A 23745-nucleotide genomic window follows, 5' to 3' on the forward strand; every position below is an offset into this window, starting at 1 on the left:
GAAAGACATCCGCCAACAATCGTACGATTCTCGGCGGGTTTTCGAACATGTTCCTAAGATAAAAGTCGTGCGACCATACAGTAAAAACTGTTGCACGCCTTCCACCCACCTTGCGCTAATCATACGATCGCGGGATTTCCCGCGATTATTGTACGACTATCGCAAGGTGTGTGTTCACCTTAAGGCTAAAGCAGAAATCAAAATCTCTTTCTTTACTCCTGAACCTTGGAGAAGAAATGTACTCTTGCAGTGGTTACCCCTCCCCATTGAAAGGTTAACTACTCATTTTATTATCTCAGGGTTTCCTTTATTATTTCCTGACATCTTTTTGTCCAGCTTGTGATATTTCCACCTAGCTAAAGTTCTGATTCCTACAACCCACACCCAACATGTGTTTCCATTAACTTCAGAAAGATTTCAAGAAATAAGGAAAAATAGAAGGATGGCTAATAAAGAAGAACTGGAGAGGTAATATAGATTAGTTAGGTACATGGCGGCGATTCAAATTTCCCTCTAAACTGTTGTGAGTGCAAACAGAAAACAATGAAAACTGATCTAAAATGGTGGTTTTAATATTGTGTTAAATTTTAATAACTCGGATGGGGTTGACAAAAAGTAATGTTTATCACATCGATTATGCTATTTGATGGAATTGAAGGCCCACATAGGGAGTGTGGAATTTTAAGAAGAACTCTGGGCAGAAATTTTATTAACCCTTGCAGTGTGTGTGTTCTGCTTTTTTTTTCCTAGGGTAAAAAAAAAAAAAAAAAGTTGTACTCACCTGATCATCCAAGCTGGCAGCACTCCCTCCAGCCTGTCTCCTCTGCTGCAGCGGTGGTATGTCCCTCAGCATCCTCATGTCCTATACACTGTATTGGACGTGATGACTCGAGGATCCTTAGAACACTGAGGTGTAGGGGAAGAGATGCTTGAAGGGCCGGTCTAAGAACGTGGCGGCTCTGAAGATTTTTTTTTTTACCTTAGCCAAAAACAAGAAGTAAACCCTTGCAGTGTGGCTACCCCACTGCAAGGGTTAATAACATTTCTGCCCAGAGTTCTTTAAAAAAAAAAATCTCCTGAATTATAAGGTTTTTATTAGGACTGTGGAAATTAAAGATTCATTTCTTGATTAATCGTTAAACTTTTTGATCGATTAAAATTATTTTGATCACTAATGAAAACACTCACCTCTCCGCCGGCTTCCGGAAGTCCTGTCGGCGATCGGACTCCTCCCCCTTCCCCAAGTGGTCCCTACCTACACTGGAAAGCTATCCTCTCACTTCTGAGAAAAAATAGGAAAAATTGATGTAAAATGAAGGTTTTAATATAATGTTCTTAGGTAATTTTCTCTTCTGGTTGAATGTTATTCAAATATTATTAGCATTAGTGAATTGGGAAAATATTTCATTATAGCCACTAGATGCAGCTAAGGGTCATAGGAAATAAATACACCTTTGTAACAAGAGGTACAATGTAACAATTCTAGAGAATGCTGGAGGAAATTAGCAGATTAATGTAACCATTAATACTATGTGGATTGAATTCCCTTGTTAGCAATGGTTACATGTATCTGGTAATTTCCTCTAGCTTTCTCTAGAATTGTTACATTCAATTTCTTGTTAACCATCTGCTGTCTGGCCATTGTAATTAAACCGCCGGACTGTGGCTTCTTGGATGCGGGTGGGCGTTAAATCGGCTTGGAATGTAAACAGCCAGCGATTTCTGTTTACATACAAGCGTTCGGGCATCTTAGAGACGCCCGATCACTTGTATTATGCAAACTATGTGACTCCTACAAAAATACACAATTCAATTGTTAAAACACACCAAAATCAGTATCCGTGCACAAAAAAATAATTTTTTGACTAAATCTAAAAGATAAAACTGTATTGAGTTAATAAATAACAAATATTAGCAAATTTGTAATTGCGCCTTTTTGCGAAAAGGTAAAAAAATGAAGGTATGCAAAACTGTAAATAATCGACTTATGTAAAAAATTGTTTTGGTGTTTGTGTTGTGATAAAATGATACAGGTGTATATTTAATTGCAAAGAACAGTTATACTATAAGCTGATGGTCGCTAAAGCGACCATCAGCTTATAGTAGAACTGTAAATGCCAGGTCCGTATGGCATACTGACCTGGCCAGCTGGAAGCACTTTTGTAGGTCCGTATGCCATACGTCCTTGGCAGCGAAAGGGTTAAAGTGCATTTCCACTTTTGCAGTCAAATTGGAGAAAACATCTCTATATGTTTGTCATGGGTTTCCATTCACACAGAATAATTTTTTTTTTTAATTCTTACCTTTTAGATGTTTTGCTGCAGTAAGCAACATGGCTAAATCCACGTTTTTCTGAGAACCTTCACAGTGATCTGTTCTTATAGAAAGACTTAGTAATGAAATTTGTGTATTGTGTTTCTCTCATTAGCATCATTAATTAACACACAATGTAGAAAACAGGATTGTACTCCTTTTACCCCTTGCTAGAACAGGCAGTATTCAAATATACTTTACAAATTATAATAAAATGATTAGTTCCTGGATACTGTTTTATCGATATGTGCATATGCTGGATGTGGGGTTTATTTTATTTTTTTCGTGTTGTTATTGGTTTTGGTTGTTTCATATTAATTTGTGTTATATATTTTTCCTTTATGTTGTCTGTTTAAAGAAAAACTTTAAACATGAAAAACTTAATAAAAATTATCTGATTTTTAAAAAAAATTATCTGGATCTGATTTAAAAAAAATAAATGGCAAGTTTAACATGCATTCACTAAACTGCTCACTGCATACAGGAACTTCACAAGAACTATATATAGGAAATTGTTGCTACTTTAAAGTGTATTTCCACTTTTGCAGTAAAATGCATATGTCTGTTAAGTGTTCCTTTTCACACAGCATACTGAAAATTAACTTTAAAAAAAAAATCTCACATTTTAGATGTTTAACTAAAGCAGGCAAGATGGCTGATTTCGGGTTTTTCTTAGCCCTTTCACAGTGGTCTGTCCTTATAGAAAGACCTGGAACTGGAATTTGAGGATTGTGTTTATCTGCTTAGCTTCATTAACATACAATTGACAAGCCACGTCAGACCCCTCACAGCCCCCAACATTTCCAAAGAAATGAAAGAAGACATTTTAACGCTTAAAACCCTAACCAAGCGTTAAAGCAATATAAACTGCAAGAAGCATTTATTTTTTATTTTTAGCTTATGCAATGTAAATGGGAACATGTAGCAAATATAAAATAAGTGTTATCCCAATTTGGCTGCAAAAGTGGAAATACACATAAAGTCACACAGTGTGTACTGCCAGGGATTGCTTAACAAAGTGGTTCTAAACAACACAGTCAGGGCATGCTGATGCTTGTAATTTGACAGTAGCTTAGAAGCAAAAATGGAAATCTACTCAAAACTGACACCTATAGGTTCATAAGTACCAACCAATATTCCTATAACAACAAAGGCTGCAAAATCTCCAGTGCAGTGCTGGCACAACAAGTTCACCTCCTACTCAGACAAACAGCATTTACTGTTCTGTGCTTGACAAAGTAATAATGTCACCTATACAAATGTAATATACTGTAGGTAAACCTTGCTGCTGTATGTGTGCACCATGTATACTGACACACTTCAAATTGACTGATATTTTACAATGAAAACATTATATTGCATATACTTTTACTTTACAAGGCATTGGGTTTTACCATAGTTTTAGAAATATAGCTGACTTGTATTGCTATCCACTGGCATGCGCAAACAATGGATCAAATATGTTTCCAGAATTCTTCCATAACACGCCACCTGTGGATAATGGTTTTTTTACACCAATTCAAATTTAGTTCACCCAGATAAATGTACCTTTTTAACAGTGAAGCTGTAATAGTGAGATAGTCACCCAGCTAGAAAATGCAGCAAAGTGCAATCAATTAGACTAATTTACCTTCAATGCTTTGATTTTATTGATTCAAGGGGATAAATAATGTAGGCCCCATTCACATCTTCACAGGGTGGTAACAGGAAGTAAGACATGTATTTTACCACATGTTAATGTGCAAACCCTGACAGGGCCATCCCTACCCTGTATTTAGAGGTTTGAGTATAGAGTGTACAAGAACCATGTTCTTACAGTATATACACACAATAATTACAGATATACGTCACTTCTGGCTAACAATCTATACTCCCTACCTAATCGGACTCAGCCTGTCATGGCAAATGCTAAATACGGTGTGAGAGAACAAATGCCCTGACCGAGTGAACCCTGCTGTATGGGGGGAATTCATCACGGAATCTAAAGCAGTTGCCTATAGTAACTAATAAACTTCTCTTTTCAATTTGTTCAGTTAAAATGTACAAATGAAAAGTAGAAGCTGATTGGTTACTATGGACAACTGTTCCAGTTAAGATAAATTCCCTTCAATGTATCTCCAACTCAGGGATGAGCAATTCCAGCCCTCCAGCTGTTGTGGAACTACAAGTCCCATGAGGCATTGCAGGACTCTGCCAGCCACAGGTATGACTCCAAAAGAAGCACAATGAGTAGGGTTGCCACCTTTTCTTCAAGCGAAACCCAAACACTCTAGCGACGCACTGACTTTTTTTTGGAAGAATAAGTTGTAGCTGATTCATATGTAATTAGCTCCACCCATTCATATGTAAATATCACAGTTGAGACTATTTTCAGTGGGGGGCCAGTAGCACCTACCTTAATTTTGGTTGCCCCTGTCTGCATAACATCTTGTGTCTGGGTTTCTGCTGCCATAAAACCTGGACACAGCATTCAAAACCCGGACTGCCATGGTGAATCCTGGACAGGTTGCAACACTAATGATGAGATTTCCAGTTAAAGCACGGCTGGCGGGCCAGAGACCCCTGCTCTAACTCCTCATTGAACCCTAATGGAACTAAACTGTGTACATTGTAGATCCAATGGGTTTAATAGGATTTACTACAGGGATTTCCTCTGTGCATTGAGGATTAACAATGTTTATGGCTACCAGTTTTTATCATTATAAACAAAGATTTTATGAAGGTATCAGAAGATGCCTGTGCGCTTTGCGTTTGCTCAATAGTGTTTTATAAAGATTCCACAAAGATTCCCAGTCTGGAAGAAGCAGCAAAATTGTGGATACTGGGTATTACAATCAGAACAACATAAGAGAACTTTTACCCCGAAGAAGACATATTTTAAAGCTTCCCTACAGAAAGATTGCATCCTTTTTACCACTGAGCTCTGACCAGTGTGCGTCAAAAGGGGGGTGCGGCCCGCACCCGGTTGTCACCATTGCAGGGGTGACACTAAAATGACTGACAGTCATTTTGGTGTCACCCCCCTCTAAAAAGTCAGGCACTCGGTCATGGACCGATAGCCCAACAGTGTCAGGTGAGATGAGGGGACCCGGCAGGATACCTCATCCCGCCAGGTGAATGTCCCCTCCTCTCTCTGCCGGCATCCATCACCAAGATAGCGGCCAACAGGCATCATCAGATGGACGCGCATGCGCGATGACGTCTTCGCGCACACGTGAGATGACGTCACGCGAGATGACTACACAGCGGGGTGTCACCTGGTCTAGAGACCGGGTGACACCCGACCTCGGGACGCCCCTGGCTCTGACTTTATATAATTACTCTATCGCTTTGGTACTTAAAGTAGAATAAGACCCCATTCACACTGAGCTACATTTTAAAAAAAAAGCTTTTTCAGCGCTGATTTGAGCTGAGCGACATTGAGCTACAGTGCACATTTTGTCGCACTAAGTACCGATTCTTCTGGCAGTCTATCAAAGCCTATTGGAGTCAAATTACACAAAAGCCGCTGGAAAAATAGGTCATGTTTGTACGACAAGCTTGAGCTACAAGCTACAGGCGACATTGAGCTGTGAGATGTGAACAGCTCCACTGAAATGCATTGGACGAGCTACATTGAGCGATTTTTGAGCCGAAATCACGCTACACAGCGCTCAGTGTGAATGGGGTCTCAAAGTCTCGATTTTTTTTAGATATATCTACTGCTAGCAAGCAGTAGATATATGGCACAACATTTAAAAATAAAAAAAGTTGTCAAATATGTAATTGCTTACCTGTACTGCGCCGTTTGCTCCGGGCTGTAGAACCCAGCTTCCCGAATGGCTGTGCGGGAGGAAGTGTGTGCGGGCGGATCAGAACCAGAGGGGAGAAGAGTAGAGACACAGTGTAAGTGAATGAACGCAGCCAGGAGCACGCATGCAGTACAGACTCTGTGGGACACAGAAAGACATAGGAGTCTGCGCTGGATGAGAGAGCAGCACCAGCGCTGGAGGGACTGTTGGGAAAATTGGAGCTACAAAATGCTGAACACAAGGAATTTGTTTAATTAGCCCTTGTTCACTCCTGATCACTATGTCGCTTGCAGCAAAACGCCTATCACTGGAAAAAGTACATGAGCTGTTTTTCTGCAGATTTCTGAGATTTTGGCTGCATAGACTGCAATGGAAACGCCTGTAAACACACAACAGAAGTGTTTTGCAAGCATTTTGTTGTGCTTTTGTCGCACAAGAACCGGCCTTCTCATGCAAAAAACACTGAGGAACAAAATGTAAGGTGGCACAAGCTGAAAAACGCTTTACAAACGTACATTGACTCATGTAAAAATGCTCAAAAACTCTTTTAAGAAGCCTAAATGAAAATGCCTGTAACACTGTCACTTAGCCCTGGTTCACACCTAGGCGTATTGCATATGCGCGTCTGTCGCGCGGTTTTTTTACCGCGATTCGCAACAAAAACGGCTCAAAGTAATACATGTACCTTTTGAGGCGTGGGCCGTTTTGTAGCGCGTTAGGGACGGGCTGAAATACGCCAAGGTGTGAACCAGACCCATTGAATACAATGGGATTTAGATGTTTGAGCGTTTTGTAGAGCGTTCGTCGAGCGTAGAACGCGCTACAAAACGTTCAGGTGTGAACGAGGGCTTAGGTGTAAACGGAGCCTTAGACTTCATTCACGCTTGCCACTCCCGTGGCAAGCGTTTACACGCACATGTGTTTAGATGCATCTGTCCTTTGTCCATAGAAGTAGCCAATGAGATTTCAGCAAATAAATGTGTCTTGCATTTGCATACATTTAGGTGCGTTTAGAAGTTAAAATTGATTCCTGGACGCACTTGCCTTCCATTTTTCCTAAACACAGCTAAACTGATTGCAGATAAAAGCATCTAAACACAAAGTGTGAATAATCCATTGGAAATTATTAAATGCATATTCAGTATAGGCGTTTAGAAAACCATTTTAAACGCATATAAACGCATCTAATCGCACCTAGTGTGAATGTAGCCTTAAGGTGCCCATTCACGAAACGTTTTGTCCGATGATCGAATAGTCGTACGATTTTCGTACGGCAGCCCCATCCTGCCCCGATGATCGCAAGATTAATTTAGCCGTAATTAACGAAAAGCACCTGGACGAAATGCGGTAATTGATTTGTCGTATTTTCGTTCGCGCATGTGCAGTGTAGATCGTACGACTTTTGACGGACGGAAACGCCAGCAACCTTACGACAATCGTACGATCGAGCAAAGTTTTAAAACATGCTTGACCGTCAATGCTTGACGATTGTACAGTAATGTCGTTTTGGGCACTCTATTCACACGTACGATTGTCGTTCGAAAAGTTGATCGCATACGATTATCGTACGATAATCGTAAGGTGTATGGGCACCTTTAAGCTGGCCATACACCTTACAACCATCGCAAGACTTTTGTCTTGCGATGTTTGTAAGGTAATTAAAAAAAACTTATGTTCTGCCCATCTTGGACAGGCAGATCGTACTTGTGATCATCACACGCCCGCCCTGCTGAGGGGCGGGCTTCCGATGACTGCAATGCTGATTGGGCAGTGTGCGCTTGCGCACACCGGCCCCTGCTGCATTTGTCTTACAAGCAGACACAAACCCGCCGAAAATCTACGATTCTGGGCGGGTTTTCAAACATGCTGGTAAGACAAAAGACGTGCGACCGTACATTAGAAACGGTCACACGCCTTCCATACACCTGCCGATACGATAATCGGCAGATGTATGGGCCCCTTTAGAACAGCCGAGGGAGGAAAATACCGGTATGACTCAAGCTGCAACCTTAGTAGTAGTAGTACATCTGTCTCACAATCTGTCTTAGGCTGGGCACACACCTTACAACCATCGCAAGACTTCTGTCTTGCGATGGTTGTAAGCTACTTAAAAAAACGTACGATCTGCCTATGTTGCATAGGCAGATCGTACTTGCGATGATCGCAAGCCACGCCCCCTGAGGGGCGGGCTTCCGATGACCGCAATGCCGAACGGGCAGTGTGCGCTTGCGCACACCGGCCCGTGCGGCTGTTATCGTACGGACATGCCACAAACCCGCCGAACATCGTACGATGCTCGGCGGGTTTTCAAACATGTCCGTAAGTTTAAAGTCGTGCGACCTTACAGTAGTAGAGGTTGCACGGCTTCCACACACCTTATGATCATCGTACGATCGCGGGATTTCCCGCGATTATCGTACGATAATCGTAAGGTGTGTGGGGACCCTTAAGCTCACTACACATGTGACAATCTGACTGCAGATCTCCCAACAAGTATGTAGTGCAAGAGCCTGTCTGACTGAATACAAATTGGTTGGGTAGTTCAGGTAGATCCTTATATTACATAGGTTTGGTATCTAAAGTTGATTGTATGGTCATACTGTGACTTGTATGACAAACCTCAATGCTCCTGTTTAGCATTGCTGTGCAACAGATTTGATAAATATGCCCCTATGGCTACTCTGTGCTCCCCCTTTTTATAGTGAGGGGGCCATGCAGTGCATTTGGGTTTCACATAAAATTCTGTTGGGCGAATTTGCACATTAATTTGCCGGGGCGCAAATCTTAAACATACAGGATTTGCCTTGAACTTATGATAGCAGCAAACCTGAATCCCATTCCAATCTCAGACCTTAGCTTTACTTGTTTTTGAAAAATGATTACATGTAAGGCTTATTCACATACTCGCTTTAGCGTTCAGGCTCGAGGTCGGCAGTGAAGTGGAAAGGGGGGTGCCTTGCGTTGTTACAATGCACTGTTAACATTTTTGACTAAACTTTATTGAAATATTAAAGTGACATTTTATTTATACGCGTTCAGCGCAGATCAGTTGCGGCATGGTGACCGCTGCCAACATGAGGGGAGGTGCAGGAAAATGCAGCATATGGTGTGAACAGGCCACATAGTAAATAATGCACCCTCTGCAGCGACTGGTGTTGATCAACGTTAGTCCGCCACACCTAGGTGTTTGGACGCTCAAAGCTAAGCGCAACAAAACTCTCAACACAAGAAAGCAGTAAAACGCTGAGCACTGGAAAAAGTACATGAGCTTTTTTTGGGGGGGGGCAGATTACAGTGTTTTGCACATTTGTGTGCGCATTTGTCCATTGACCGCAATGTCTGTCTGCTGCTATAACTCACATCATCTTGTAAAAAAACACTAGACGAAAATGAGCGCTAAATGAGCGGAAACGCTAACGCCTAGGTGTGAACAGAGCCTTACTGTTATCTTCAGACTGAAGTCACTAAACAGGTTTAAGCAAATGCAAAAATGTAGAAAATACTATGCAGCCTGATAAAGATCACGTGATTACATTAAAGGGAGTTCATTTACATGACCACTCAATCACCTTTTACCTAACCCGATATTTGGGACTTGAGTAAACATGACTGGCGATAAAATCAAAAAGATTCAATTGTGAATGAAGCTGATAGGCAAATTCACAGCTGCCACGTAGCCAGGCCCAGCACAGCAGGATGTATAGGAACAATAGGCTACCTAACAATTGTCTGGACCCCCTGATTAACATAAGTGCCGTCCTGAAGCTGGCAAGCTTTGAGGGTCGTGCTACAATGAACAATAATGAGCAATCTATTCTAAAGCACAAGTCTGATGAAACAATGGTCTCTATTATTGGAAACAAGTGTGAGGTCCTAGCCCTAGACAGACACATTGACGATCATTTAACAAGATCTGAACCGTCACACGTGACAGCTAAGCCTGCAGGACCCGCCCCCATCCCTTGCCTGCTCGAAGACTACAACACCGCCTCCTATCAGGCACGTGACTTCCTCTTCTCCCTCCAGGTTGCCTGGCAACGCATTTAAAGTGAGAAGCTCCGTGGAGTAATTGTCGAGTCCTGAAGGCAGAACTCAACCTAGGGAGGGGGGGGGTGTGGACTCTATCGGAAGGTGACACACGTACACATCGCTGTGGGGACAGTTTCCAGCCGGAGAAGGCACCGGGAAGGAGAGCTGGCTGCATAGGACGCCAGCCAGGGTGAGTTCTCATATTGTCATAACAGGGAATGCGTGTGCTGCTAGCGAGTGTCCTCTCATCTATCTGGGTGCCTGTCACTAGGCGCCTTAGATGTACTATAGAGTAATAGACCTACTTTGTTATTGTGTGTGTGAGCTGTGTGTGGTCCCTGGAATCTAAGGCCAGTCCTTGTCTTTTGTGTACTTGTATCTGAAACTTGTTGGCCCTGACACTGGTAGATTTTCACATGATCGTTCATACATACGGAACGTTCTATAATGTTATCAGGGACTTGACCAATGTTTGATTTTTTTTTTTTTTAACGTTCGATTTTGGAATGCATGGAGGTTCCCGAACAAAAAACACATTCACTCAGAGAACTGAGAGGTGGTCAGCTGTAAATGGACTCCTATCTGCTTACATCTCCCAGTCCATTGACTATAATCAAAAACTGATAAGCCGATCTGATTGGATCAGAGGGGCCTTATTGCCAAATTAACTGAGGCATGCCAATGTTGGTACAGGTGGTCTGGGCATCTCAGCTTCAAAAACCTCTGGGGAGGAGATCAGTGTCACTTTTCCTTTTATGATTTGGGGTTCTGAGGTGGTCTGACACCTGGATAAGTAGCCACCGCTCCAAGCTCATCACAGGAGTGAGCTTGGAGCGGTAGCTACTTTACAACACACACATCCCAGCAATACATTGTACAGCAATGCAGAATAATATAAAGGTAGATATCAGGGCTGCGCGCGCTGTCTCCCCAGGGCTGCGTGGGCTCTCGGGGGAGGGAGGAGATGTGCGGCCACCTCTGTAAACAGCCGCCTTCAGGTCCCCACAAGTTTGCCGTGAGGTCCCCAGCAAGTGCGGGACCTTACGGCAACCGAATGTATTTGAACATTTAAATATTGGCACTTGGTAGTGAGGCATTTTCATGAAACCGCCCAGTATCAGCACGTCGGTTTCGGTGCATCTCTAGTGTGAATGAGGGCTTAATCTAGCCTAGGACTGCAGTCACAAGGAAATACATATTAGTGTTATCTGAGCCAGCATCTCAGTCCAGGAAGTAGATGTTGATAATGCACTAACAAATATAGCACCCGTCCTTCTTTACATGCCTTATTTTTCTGTTCCTCTGCATTCTTCCCATGATGGCCATTTTGCACTAAGGGCAGATGAATCCATCTCCCTTTACTTCCTGGAACTCTTGCACATGTGACTAGGACATGTGACCATGCACATCATCTCAGAGGAGGAAAATGCCCTTTACTGAGATCTCAGAAGATTTTGCAGTTTACAGATGGGATTTCCCAGCAATGCACTGGTGGGAGGACCAGTTAGTGGACAACAGTAATTGTAAGTAAAAGAGCATTACATTTCTTTAACTATTGAAGGGAATGTGATTTCATATCCGCATGCAGAGCTGCACGTTGATGTGATTTTAGTGAAAGTGGATAAAGGCCCACCTTAACTACTTTCTGTGGGCTGCCGTAAATATATGGCGGGCCACAGCAGGGGTTATACCAAGAACACAGCTGCTGCAGCTTTATTCTTGGTGTCGTTTTAAAACAGCCGGCAATGCCTGTTCAGATACAAGCGATCCGGTGTCTATACAGCCGCTGGATCGTTTGTACAGTTCAGTGGAATGTGCTGCCCCCACCCCCTCCGCTGCTGCCGGCTTCCCCGGGCTCTGCTGTCCCATGTGCAGGCCCGGGCACAGCGGGTCTCCCCGCAGTGATCAGGGAGAGATCAGCAGGCTTCTCCGATCACTGGACCCGGAAGTGAAGTGTATTCCATCGATTCCAGTGTCACTGTTTACATTCTCCGGCTCTTATAGCCAGGAGAAGAACTGGGGAATCGGGTCTGAAATTCCCCTGATGCCTCTATAAAGAGGACCCGTCACACTCTATCTGCTATTACATGGGGGGATTGTTTTCCCCCTATGTGATGGCAATAAAGTTAGTGTTTAAAAAAAGTAATATATTAAAAAAATGTTTAAAGTCCCCCTCCCCCCATGTGCATGCACATACATACACAAACACGCTTCGGTGTTGCATATCGCCGTGAACGTCAGAATGAGAGCAATAATTCTAGAGCCATTAATCACTGTTGGCACTCAACAGATGAGCGGTAAAAGTGTCCCCCTATGGGAAATTTGGGGTATTGCAGTGTTTTGCGGTTTCACGGGCGCATGCAATTTTAAGGCTTGACATGTTTGGTATCTATTTACCCGGCGTGACCCTGTCTTTTATATTTTACCAAAAAATTGGGCATTCTATCCTGTTTCTGTGCACTAAATTTCATTTTAGTGCATTTTATCCTAAAAATACCTGTTTGATAAACATTTGCGCAAAAAAGGTGCAACATAAAAAATTGCAACTAGCATTTTTTTTTATTCTACATGGCCTCTGTGTTTAGAAAATATATAATTGTTTGGGGGTTTTAAGCTGTTTTCTAGCAAAAAATTGTGTGTGCAAATAGTAAGAAATTGCTCCAGACGCAAGTGGTTAATAAATATTTGTTAGTCTTTCACTTTCATAGTATCTGATTTGAAATATAGTTTTACTGTAAAGTGACCTTGTCATTGGTTTAAATCCTACTGCCACTCCATTTTATAGAAATTGACTTCTGAAGTCCACTGGGAAGCTGACACTTGTGGGAATGTCGATCTGCGTCCCCCGCAGCTCTCACTGCTTCCTCCTGCTGACCGTCTTATCAATGCTGTTTTCTGTTGTGACGTGAAGGTCAGCAGGTGGAAATGGTAAAAGCTGTGAGGGAACCCCGGAGATCGACATTCCCAGAAGTGTCTGTTTCCTATTGGACTTCGGGGTGGGATTGCTATTGAACGGAGTGGTGTTTGGCAGTACAGGCCCTGTAGTGATGTAAAGGTAAGCAGGAGGAACCATTGAGAGCTGCAGGGAAACATGGAGACCCAAGAGTGCCCCCTTTGCAGTGACCTTAACGTGAATAATTTGGCACCAAGCTATCTATCTATCTATCTATCTATCTATCTATCTATCTATCTATCTATCTATCTATCTATCTATCTATCTATCTATCTATCTATCTATCTATCTATCTATCTATCTATCTATCTATCTATCTATCTATCATGTCCCCCCTTAATCGCCTCTTCTCCAGAGAGAACAGATTCAGTTCAGTTCAGTTAATCTTTCCTCATGGCTGAGCTCCTCCGTGCCTCTTAGTAGGGTCCTGTTGGACTTCAGGGGAGGATTGCCACTGACTGGAGCGATGTTTGGCAGTGCAGGGGTATCGGAAAAGTTAAGTATTTTCAGTCTTCTTTTATAGGGTATACGTTTGGGAAGATATAAAATGAAGGACAGGGTCACTCTTAAGTGTTGCATTGTGCACTGGTAATTGATGTTTAGGCCCTAGCCATCTGATACAATTCCACCTGGGGTTGCCTCCCACAAAGCACACCCGTCTATCTAGGTCACCCTTTGTACACCTTATTGGTTGTCATCTTCCAAAAGCCCAAAGCTACAGTCTTGGGGATGCCTAAATCTGTCCTTGTCACACTGTAAACTATTCGAGTGTGACGAGGCTTTTCATAACCTGTCCGCTCTGTCAGTACAATGACTGGAAATATCTGTTGGCATGACCTAGCTAAACACCGGCTAGACCTGTTTTAGAACATTCTTAACAAAAATGCACAAAGCACTTCAGCTGTAGGGTTGTATGTTAATTGTTGTGAACCCAGCAACTAGCTTTACAGCGTAAGCAAGTACCACTAATGACTCCTTTTTAGGGCTTCTTCACACCAGATCTGCATGAGTATCTGCCCACGTAGTGCAGGGGGTTGTGCTGCGTTTTTGATGCGTTCCGGGCCGTTTTTGGTTAAAAAAAATCTACGTTTTAAAATGAGGTTCCAGTGCGTTTGCATGCGTTCCAGAGCCGGTAAAATAGGGCTTACTGCAGTATTTTTACATGCTCTGGAACTGAACGCTGTGGTGTGAAGTAGAGCCCAAAATATAATTGGAATACATTGGCCGCAGTTTTGATCCGGTCTGTAACAGCTCTGCTCTGCACCTGGAACGCGCTTGGTGTGAACAAGCCCTACACGGTGCCCGGCTTCCTGATTGGCCAGCTTCCCTACCAATTAGGAAGCCAGGCAGCGTGTAATGAGGCACTGCCTGGCTTCCTGATACAGGATGTATCGGGCTAGGCATCGGAGCATTTGGGCGAGTACGAGTACTTGGCATCGGCACTGCTACTAGTATCGGTGCGTTGCAATAAAATGTATGCCTGGATCATTTTATCACAAGGCACACCAATGCAGCTCGTGCACTGCAGATCAGCCGTGAACACAACGCATAGGTGAAGCTTACCAGAATTAGCATGAGTTGCTTATTTGCAGTTTTGCATACCTTCCGTTTTGCATAAAGGCACCCTTTTTAAAATGTCCAAATATTTATGAGCTCGGTGCAGTTTTATCTTTAATCTAGCTTTTAGTAGGAATTTTGGAGTTGAGTTGTGTTTGTGCTAATAATGAATTTGAAGTATTTTTATCGAAAAAAATAATATTTTGATCATTTAAATAAAAGTAATAAAATTTTATTAATAAACATTAGCACAACTGTCGCAGGACCTAAAATATTGGCAGCTCCATCTTTTTTTATTCTCCCGGGTCTGTGCTTCCAGAGAATGTATGGTTTGGGTGGGCGGTGGTCTTTTACAAAATTTCAAAGCTGTAAGTAAAAAGTAGTGAAATATGGCAAAAGTGTGAAAAAATGGCAAAAAATGATCTGGCCACGTGAGGTTGGAAGTTACATAGTTAGGTTGAAAAAATACACCAGTCCATCAAGTTCAACCTAATAAAGAGAAGAAAAACCTAAAGCAGAACGCTATGCCCACTGTTGATCCAGAGGAAGGCAAAAAAAACATATAAAACAAGGTTCAATTTTTGCTCCAACAGGGGAAAAAATTCCTTCCTGATCCCATAAGGCAATTGGATATTCCCTGGATCAACAATCTATGGTGCTTAACCCCTTCATGACGGAGGCCCTTTTTTCCATTTTTGCACCCATGTTATATTCCACATTTTAGGCCTGAAAATAAACTCAGCTGCTATGTGCTCTGCTCTGGTAAACGAGACCAGTCTTTGTGCAGGTGGTCATAACTTATCTCTGTAAAGGTGGCCATACACTTTACAACCATCGCAAGACCTTAGTCTTGCGATGGTTGTAAAGTACTTAAAAAAAACGTACGATCTGCCCATCTTGGACAGGCAGATCGTACTCTCGATCATCGCAAGGGGGGCAGGCTTACGATGACTGTAATGAGGGGCGGGCTTACGATGACTGCAAACGGGCAGCGTGCGCACACCGGCCTGTTCGGCAGTTGTCAAACCAGCAGGCCACTAACTCGCCGAGAATCGTACGATTCCCGGCGGGTTTTCTAGCATGCTGGTTCGGCGGAAGACGTGCGACCGTACAGTAGAAACGGTCGCACGCCTTCCATACACTGTACGATCGCGGGATTTCCCGCGATTCTCGTATGAGAATCGTGCAGTGTATGGGCACCTTAATGCTGGGCACACACCTTACAATCATTGCAGGACTTTTGTCTTGCGATGGTTGTAAGGTAATTTTAAAAAACGTACGATCTGCCCATCTTGGACAGTCAGATCGTACTTGCGATCATCGCAAGCCCGCCTCGCCGAGGGGAGGGCTTCCGATGACTGCAATGCTGAGCGGGCAGTGTGCGCTTGCGGCATTTGTCTTACGAGCACGCCACAAACCCACCGAAAATGTTACAATTTTCGGCTGATTTTCAAATGTGCTCGTAAGACAAAAGACGTGGGAGCATACAGTAGAAACGTTTGCACGCCTTCCATACACCTGCCGATTATCGTACGATCGCGGGATTTCCCGCAATTATCGTGCAATAATCGGCAGGTGTATGGCCAACTTTTAAAGTATGTTAAATATACCACTGGAAGCGTTTTGTTCCATCCGTTTGATAAGTTGGGGGGGGAAAAAAAAACCCTGTTGAGTAGGTCAGAAATCTTGTGAGCTGATAACTTCCTGTGTTGTCACCCTAGGACAGGAAGTGTTTCTAGTTGGATCATTAGATGTAAATGACGGTGGGGGGGGTTTAGGGTACATATGCTTTCAGTAACGCTTATTTTGGGTATTATGGTTGGCCCCACTGCCACTTGGGGAAGCTCGGGAAGTGGGAATGACTGTTTTGCAGGAAACGTTGATATGTACGTCTACCTTTTGGCAATGGATTTCACCACAGGTAACTTTTCATCAAATGTTCTGTTTCTGTGAGACAGATTGTCACATGATCCATTTTGAATCTGGGTTTGTGTATATGTATCTGAAGCAACCCCTCTCTACCTGGCGTGCACATCCACTATTCATGTGGTCATGGGAATGCTGCTAGATTATCAGATCTGAAAAGCATATAGGACAAAGCTTTCCGGTTCATTGGATTACTTGCAGTGCCAAGTCTGAGGTTTGCTCATGCTGTCACTCACACTCCATACACAGAGAAACGTTTGCACATTTGTGGGAAGGTTTATTGTGGCATAATCGGACTCGGTTTATGTCTACCTTTAGAAACCACCACTGCTTTCCCATGTAGATGAGTTGGCCTTTTCATTGAGCTTTGCTTTGCATAGTATTTGAATGCTTGTATTCCTGGCCTACTGACTGCTGTGCTTTATTTCTCTTTAAAATTGAGAATTCTACAGCATATGAAACGGTTATAAACTGCAAACTTAAAGAAGAACTCCAGGTTTTACAATAATTAACTCTTGCAGTGGGGCTATCCGCTTAAATAAAGGCACTTAAAAAAAACAAAAGAAATACTCACCTGATCCTCGATCCTGCCTGGCTGCTAGACCAGTCCCTGCAGCCTCTTTTCTCCTGGGCGCCGGCAGTCTAAGGACCCATCACGTCTAATGCAGGGCTTGCAATAGACATGAGGATTCCAAGAGACATTCCAAAACAGGAGAGCAGGGGGAGACTCCTGACTGCCACAGGGCTGGGGGTCAGGTGACTATCTTCTTTATTCTGGTCCCTAGACCAAAAGGAGCACTTAACCCTTGCAGTGCAGGGGTTAGTTTTACAAAAACCTGGAGTTCTCCTTTAAATAACAATATTGCAGTGATAAAACCTATATATCAGCTCATTCTTTTTCCCTGCAGAGAGCGCTGACTCCCCTCTCTGTTCCTAGAGTGCTCATTGGATGGACAGACAGGGGAGGGGGCGGCCACAGCTGGCTCTAGAGAGGCTGAGCTAGCTGTCAATCCGGCAGTCGGGTGGATCCCCACAGTATTGTCGGGATTTTTCCCAGCTGCAGTTCCGTGAATATACTCCTGTGACCAAAAAGAGAACTAAAGCAAAACAAATAAAAATAAAGGTTTGACTTTAGTTCTCTTTTCAAAAAAAATAGGCTTTTACGTCAAATCGGATGAATGAAATCTAGGACAATATAGTCATCATGTATTATAAAATAGAATTAAAATGGCATTAAACTTTAATTTTAAAAATACATTCAATTACCTTGCCTATTAATAAACATGTATCTTATTTGTGTATCACTCAGCTGTAGATCCTCAAATCATCTCTGAATTGGTGCTGGCATTGTCCTTCCTTCTGGAGGGTGACTACATGTGTTCCCCATGGTCCCTGTGTGAAGTAGTCACCGCTCCAAGCTCGCACCTGTGATAGACTACAATCTCATGTTTAATTTACTCATTTGTACTAAGATTGTAGTCCATGACGGGAGTGATCTTGGAGCAGTGACTACTTTACAACACACACAGGGACCATGGGGAACAGAAGTAGCCACCCTCCAGAAGGAAGGACAGTGTCAGCAGCAATTCAGAAATGTCAATCACGCAGCTGGGTAGATCTCGACATTAATGTCGGGATCCATCCTGGCTGCGGCGGTCTCAGTATACCGCTAGCTGTAGCTCGAGATATACTAAGCTTTGGGTCACGGGAGGACGCTAGTTTATGTCCTCTCGTGACCCTTAGGAGATCTATGGGGAAAACCACTGACCCCCATAGTTCTCCCTTTCATTACACTAACTTAATCTGAACAGGGAGGGAATGCCTAGTCCACGTTGTAGGCTGGAGACAGGAAAGTGACAGAGGAATTTGCAAAGCCGTAGCTGTCAACTGGCTATATATTGTAGCAGGGTGTGAATGATGAAAGTCTGCTGTAAGTGAAACCGTACATATGTGAAGAGCAAAGTTCTCTCCTGGTTAATGATATACAGTGCAAGACTCATTGCAGATCCTTAGCTGGTGCTGCTCTTTAGATACTGAGTGAGCCCACTGTAACAACTTCTGCATCAGAACCTAATTAGGAAATGGCTTGCATTCTGTTATATCAGTAGACATTATTATTGTGCTGTACATAGCCTGTGGGAGGGACGCAGCATGCTCCACCCACTACAGGCTGCCTGCATAAAACTACAGGAGGGGGCAGATATAAGACCAGTCACCCTGCACAAGGAGTGAGAGCAGCAGTGACTGGTCTTTTTAGTATAGGAAGCTCCTGCACGGTGGTAACATTTCACACTGGAAGAAATGCACAATGCCCTCAGATTCAAATAAGACGACTCCTTTAGACACTACTTGTTTTATACCGGAATTCAGCTTTTTGAAAAGTAGAGTCTTCCTTTTTAATTTAGCTTCAGCACATCAGTGACTGGCCACACCTAGTATTCTTTAGCAGACATTCCTTAAACAATACCTTATTACAATAGCAGGATTCCTTTTTTATTTTATTTTTGTATGGATGTGTACTGCCTTGTAAAAGAATGGCAGCTTGTTTGTGATATTGGAACTGGCACAAAGCACACATAGTTCATTCTTCTTCTTTTTTTTTTTTTTAAGCATATATATTTTTATTGAAAATTTCAATATCGCAATGCAAAATGTACAATGAAACATCCACGAAGTGGCCAGCAGGAATGTAAACACATCAATAAAGACATCCTGAATGGGAATGTGTTCCGTAGTCCTATAGAGGAACTACCCATGTTTGCAAACGATGTGTAAGGGTAAGGCATTATCAGGATGCATTCGGAAAATAAAATAAGCATCAACACATACTATAAATTATAAGGTACAAGGACAAAAAAACGACTAGAACCTCAATGGGCTGAGGACGTTGGATCTAGAGGAAGGTTAAGGTTCTAACCAAAGAAAAAAAGAGAAATTATGGTCGATAAGTGTAACATTTGGCAGTCGCTCAAGATCTGGAAATGGTGCATTCCATGTGGGACAGAAAGGACATGTGAAAGGGTGTCACAGGTGTATCGGGTCAGCAGCGGGCAGCATGGTCAGGTGGTTATCCTGGGACAGTCACCTCTCTGTGTGACAGGTCTGGCAGATGAGCTGTGTCACAGGATGTCTAAGGAGCCGTCAAGTTTAGCCCTGAGGTACCAGTGCGTGTTTTGGAAAGCGGCCGTAACATAAGTTGCGCTAATGTCCGTTCCGATGTAAGAAAGGTCTTCCAGTTGTAAAAGAATTTGCTTGTCCGGCTGGTGTTGAATTTTATGTCTAGTTTCTCCAGAAGCATAAGCCTAAAAAGAACTATGGAGTAACCTTTTTATCTCATAGTTCTCATTAGGGTCACGGGAGGACATGTACTAACCTCCTGTGACCCAAAGCTCAGTGTATATAGCTCGCTATATACTGAGAGTGCAGCAACCAGGACAGATCCCGACAATCCACCCAGCTGTGTGAGTGACAGCTGGCTCTGCCTATCTAGAGGCAGACCTAGCTGTGCCCATCCCCTCCCCGTTTGTTCCTCCACTCAGCACTGGAGGATCGGAGCGGGTAGGGGGGGGGGGATCCCTGTGGGGAGCGGTGACTGACAGTCACCACTCTCTGCAGGGAGATGATCGGGAAGTGAGCGAGCGACAGTATCTGTTCGCTCACTCCCTGATTGATAGAGCTGACCTATGACAGCTTCTTTGTCCACAATCCTAACTATGTCTAACTATGAGTGGAAATCACTCGCCTCATAGTTCTCTTAATTCAATCATTCATTCCTGATCTTTAAAATGCTACAAAAGTCAAAAGAGAAATGTTATCAAAGCTGAACTCAAGGCAAACGGCTATGCATACAGAGGTGTGTGTGTGTGTCAAAAGGTTTGTATTTTTATGCAGCCACTTTTGAGAGTTACACAGTTCTGCCAGACAGCGCAGTCCTGTCTGGCAGGGCAGGAGACATCATTGTGTTCTGCTGTGTTTTTTAAGTATACAGGTCTTGTCTGTAACTGGACACTGAAAGGAGAAGCGGTACATGGATAAACTTATTTCCCCGTCACACTGCTCTCTCCTTCTCTCAGTATGTATCTTGTTAGTACATAAGCCCCGCAGTACAACTGGTTTGCTCATTTATCTGTGACAAATAAATGAAGGCAACTGGACTTGCTGTATTTTTCATTGAAGATGTTTCGCTGGTCATCCGAGTAGCTTTCTCAATTCGGAGATTTCTCACCATATTTATTCCCAGAGAATTTTTGTACAGGTTGTTCTGAATTCAGAAGCCAGTCTGATAACCAGCGAAACAGCTTCAATAAAAATATAGCAAGTCCATTTGCCTTTTATGTACCATGACCTGGATGATTGAGAACCTTCACAGACTGATTGGCGTCATCTTCCTGCCTGATCTCTATTGTAGGACTTGTAGGCTGATAGCAAGTCAAATCCCGGGACTTGTACTGCTTGCACTTCATTACCTTGTATTGTGTCATATCTTCTGGAGTTCAGCTTTAAAGGAATTCTATGGTATTGTATGTTCCTTTTGATGTTGGAAGAAATGATCAGGCACATAAATAAACAATATCAGTATCAGACCAGATAATGCGGTCTAAGTTTGTTTTTTGGTAGAATATCATGTGATTATTTTAGCATAGAATAAAGGAGCATCAGACACATTTGATATCCACTTCTCTAGAGTCCAATGGCGGCGTGCTTTACACCACTGCATCCGACGCTTTGCATTGCACTTGGTGATGTAAGGCTTGGATGCAGCTGCTTGGCCATGGAAACCCATTCCATGAAGCTCTCTACGCACTGTTGTTGTGCCAATCTGAAGGCCACATGAAGTTTGGAGGTCTGTAACTATTGACTCTGCAGACAGTTGGTGACTTCTACGCACTTCAGCATGCGCTGACCCCGCTCTGTCATTTTACGTGGCCTACCACTTCGTGGCTGAGTTGTTGTTGTTGTTGTTGTTGTTGTTCCCAGTTGCTTCCACTTTGTTATAATACCACTAACAGGTGACAGTGGAATATTTAGTAGCAAGGAAATTTCGCGGAGGGACTTATTGCACAGGTGGCAACCTATCACGGTACCACGCTTGATATCACTGAGCTCCTGAGAGCGACCCATTCTCTCACAAATGTTTGTAGAAGCGTCTGCATGCCTAGGTGCTTGATTTTTATACACCTTTTCGGCTGGGAGATGAGGAGATATACAAGGTAAGTCTATGGACGCGTGCACCCGCATGCAGACACCGTGGGACAGGAAGTGCCTGCAAGCAGAGAGGAGTCAGCGCTGGATCGGAGACCCGCAGCAGCTCTGGTGGAACAGATGAAAACGACAGGAAAGAAGATCAGATTAAGAAACATGTGGCCATGGAGGTGATTGGAACACCTGAATCCAATTATTTGGAGAGGTGTCCCAATACATTTGGCAATATAGTATATATCTAGACTGATGCGGCTTGTATACAGACTGTGGACTTTTGTATTTTACTGGCATTACTGCACCAAGACTTTCTTGTCATTTCTTAACCCGTATATCACCAAAAGCTAGAATTTGTTTATTTCCTCTGTTCCTGATTATTTGTTTTTTTGGTTGTGCAAATGAAACTTTCCATATAAACCCAGAATAATGAGTTGCTGTATTACTTTGATTGGAAGATTTGACGTTTGCTGTAGGGATAGAAGGAATGCTGCAAATCTTGGGTATGCAATATTTCTTTGTGGTTTCGGTGAAATCCCAGGAAGTCCTTTTAATCTGTTCTTGGAGAAGTGTGAGCCCTATGCTGCATGATGGCTTACAATGAAGTGATTCTTCAATATGCTGGTAATGACTAACCGTACAGACAAACCCTGCTCTATAGTACATCTATACAACCTGATTTAGAGCAAAGTCTGATGTTTTATTAGGTTGTGCCACCATAACAATATAGTTTTATGCCTGGATTTATCTTGTTATGAAACAAACGTTCACCTTTTTATCTCTGTCTTTATTTCCTAAATCTGGAACAAGACTTCCTAAGATGACATACCTGGCTGTATGGGTTAAGGTGCAAATGCTGGTGAAGTGATGGAAGTCTGTAGCATTGTTTAAAGTCACTCTTTGGTATGTACCTTTTTTTTTTTTTTGTAGATCTTGCAGCCAAAGCTGGCCAATCAGGAAGCCAGGCATAGTCATTACTCGCCACATGGCTTCCTGATTGGCCAGAAAGCCAGCTCCATGCTTCCTCGTCACCTGTTGACAAGGGAGCATGGAGACAGCTTCCCGGCTAATCTGGAAGCAGAGTGGTGAGTCATTACATGCTGCCCGGCTTCCTTAACCACTTCCCCGCCGGCCGTTGTAAAAAAAACGGCCAGCCAGGAGCTCTCTAGATCTGAGCGGGCGTCTTTAGACGTCAGCTCAGCCACGCCCCCTCGTGCGCGCCGCTGGGCGCGCTCGAGCGGCAAATGCTGATATTTGAAAACAGGCAGCGATGCCCGTTAATATACAAGCGATCCGCCGGCCTCTGTCACGGGATCAGAGGGAGGGATACTGCCTCTGTCACGGGATCAGAGGGAGGTCGGTACACAACCTCCCTCCGGTCCCCTCTCTGCTGTCAGAATGCGGAAGTGATGTATATTACATCACTTCCGCATTCTCGTGTCACTCTCTAGCTTCAGCTAAAGCAGAGACACCGGCACTCCAAATTTGCAAAATACGTCTATTTATTGACGTGCATCGTGGTAAAAAACAACGAACGCTTTGGGGGTCACAAAAGATCCCCTTCATCAGGTAAAACATACCTTCAGACGCTGGAGAGAAGCTGATGAAGCAGATCTCTGCTTCTTCAGGGGGGTCCTAGGTGACAATAGGGGTCTTGGAGACCCCTGATGTCTCCATATAGAGGGCCTGTCACATATTTTGCTATCACATAAGGGAGTTTTCTTAGCCCCCTATGGGATAGCAATAAAGTGGAAAAAAAAATGTATGTTTCCCCCCAAAAAACGTTTGGCCTGCTTAGTCGGGTATCGATTAGTTTACCCTGTTCGTGGCTCCACACATGACCTGAGCCGCACGCCGCGCACAAGACGACATGCCTCTTCTCCTCCCTGACGCGCCGATGCCCGCCAACGATTGAGGGGGAACGGCACCTGACAGACCCACGATCTCGGATCTGTAAGTAAGAGTGCCTGCTCCCCAACC

At 43.4% G+C, this 23745-nt stretch overlaps 1 protein-coding gene across 1 annotated transcript in view; it reads left to right on the plus strand.

Annotated features, from left to right (window-relative positions):
* The first annotated feature begins 826 nt into the window (after positions 1-826).
* The window catches only part of GOLM1 (golgi membrane protein 1), a 68908-nt gene continuing 45989 nt past the window's right edge, over positions 827-23745 (plus strand). The window contains exons 1-2 of the mRNA XM_018570243.1: positions 827-837; positions 10236-10323. The gene's annotated coding sequence lies outside the window, so the exon portion shown is untranslated. The remainder of the gene's footprint in view (positions 838-10235; positions 10324-23745) is intronic.

Source organism: Nanorana parkeri, unplaced genomic scaffold, assembly GCF_000935625.1.
Source record: "Nanorana parkeri isolate BGI_ZX_2015 unplaced genomic scaffold, ASM93562v1 scaffold1485, whole genome shotgun sequence".
NCBI lineage: Eukaryota > Metazoa > Chordata > Amphibia > Anura > Dicroglossidae > Nanorana > Nanorana parkeri.